Raw genomic sequence first — 1,950 nt, 5'->3', positions numbered from 1 at the left:
GACGCCGTGCTCTTCCTCACGCGCTCCTCCACCCTCTCCCACGGTCAGACGCGGTGTGGGCGTTCTCTTTGAGAGTTCGCCACGAGTCCACGTCTATCTCATGACTGGGAGGGAGGCAGGGGGAGTTCTCTCTAAACGCGTTAAAGACGGTGTTGCGCCTCATAACGGCGCTCGCCGGGATAGAGCACTAGTTCTGCAGCCGGAAAGGCCGCTCACGCCAATTAATACTGCGACTCCCGCTCTCTTTCTCCGGATAAACAAGTGCCACTGCTGTGGCATGCGGGAACGGGGAAAGAGGTCAAAGTTTAAGCGGCAAAGGTGCGGCCGAGTAAGGGCGGAACACGAGCGTATATGCATTAAAACTGTGTGTGTATATGACTCTGCGAGAGATGTTCTGCTGGAACACTTTTCCTATTGGCTATTTACCACTCAATGAGAAGGAACGGAGTCAGGGGTGGGAGTGCCGGCGCCATGGCCGCTGGTACCCCCGCGACAAGCCCCTCAAACCTTCCTGCCTGGTAATGTCGGTGGTGAAGGAAGTCGGTGGCAGAGCGTCTTCCGCTTCGTGGTTGGGGAACTTGTTCCCCCTAAGGATGATGAGACCACGATCGACCTCGTAGTAGGAGAGAGCTACCCGCCAAATTTAAGCATATTAATAAGCGGAGGAAAAGAAACCAACAGGGATTCCCTTAGTAAGGGCGACTGAACCGGGAAAAGCCCAGCGCATAACCTCGATGTCTTCGGGCACGAGGGGTGTTGCGTTTCAGAGGGTTCAGCACGCCGTCCCATACCGTCTAAGTCAAGCTTGAAAGCGGCCACTGCCCATGGAGGGTGACAGGCCCGTATGGCGGCGCCCGTGAGGGTACAGATGGGACGGTCGGAAAGGGCCTCTGTATCGGGTTGCTTGAAAGTGCAGCCCAAAGCAGGTGGTAAACTCATCTAAGGCTAAATATGACCACGAGACCGATACAGCGAACAAGTAATCGCGGAGTAAAAGCTGTTGAACTTTGAAGAGAGAGTTCAAGAGCACGTGGAAACCGTTAAGAGCCAAACGGTGGAAACTCGAAGGTCGAACTGAGGGATTCAGCCTGTCGCCGTCGCTGGTGGGTGTTGTAATTGAGCTGCAATCTAAAATGTTTGGGCCGCCCCACCACGCTGGCGCCGTATGGCGATTTCGCCTCAGAGTCGCTGAATCGCCGCCGTAATGCCGAAGGTCCGTCGATTAGTACCTCGCCGCCGACTCTCTCTCAGCTCGTCTGGGGAGACCCGCGCGACGGGGAACCACCGTGTCCTGGTTGCCCCGCGACGTCGCTCAGAAGATTTCGCCGCTGGCGGCGGTTTTGTTTCTCGCTGTGTGCAAAAAGGTCGTGATCCACCCGACCTGTCTTGAAACACGGACCAAGGAGTCTGCACATGTGCAAGTCAATGGGCCTTACTAAACCGCAAAGGCGAAATGAAAGTGACGGGCGCCCGGGGCAGCCGTAACAGGCTCTCTCGCGCCTTGGCCGATCCTGACCGCTGCCGGTGCCTGCCTATACGGCCAAGCGACAAGCGGGTGAGATACTTTCCACGGACGTTAAGTGCGGTGGTGGGAGGCCGTCAGGCGATGGTCGAAGTTTACTCTCATGGGAGGGGGGGCGAGGCCCGACTTACAAGACGCCGCCAGGTCCGTCCCCGGAAGCGGGCCGTCGGTAAACGGCGGAGGCGCACCGGGGCAGGCTCGCGGGCAGTCGGCAAGTACCATGAGCATATATGTTGGGACCCGAAAGATGGTGAACTATGCCTGGCCAGGATGAAGCCAGAGGAAACTCTGGTGGAGGTCCGTAGCGATTCTGACGTGCAAATCGATCGTCGGAGCTGGGCATAGGGGCGAAAGACTAATCGAATCATCTAGTAGCTGGTTCCCTCCGAAGTTTCCCTCAGGATAGCTGGAACTCGCAGGGTGAATTT

At 57.2% G+C, this 1,950-nt stretch overlaps 1 non-coding gene across 1 annotated transcript in view; it reads left to right on the top strand.

The window, feature by feature from the left end:
• The first annotated feature begins 609 nt into the window (after positions 1-609).
• The window catches only part of LOC121863473, a 4,271-nt gene continuing 2,930 nt past the window's right edge, over positions 610-1,950 (top strand). The window contains exon 1 of the ribosomal RNA XR_006088402.1: positions 610-1,950. This exon is cut by the window's right edge and continues 2,930 nt beyond it. This is a non-coding gene — a ribosomal RNA (large subunit ribosomal RNA).

The sequence above is a fragment of the Homarus americanus genome, unplaced genomic scaffold, assembly GCF_018991925.1.
Source record: "Homarus americanus isolate GMGI-L3 unplaced genomic scaffold, GMGI_Hamer_2.0 scaffold32277, whole genome shotgun sequence".
NCBI lineage: Eukaryota > Metazoa > Arthropoda > Malacostraca > Decapoda > Nephropidae > Homarus > Homarus americanus.
The sequence above is the reverse complement of the archived record's forward strand: the minus strand, read 5'-3'. Positions and strand labels throughout refer to the sequence as shown.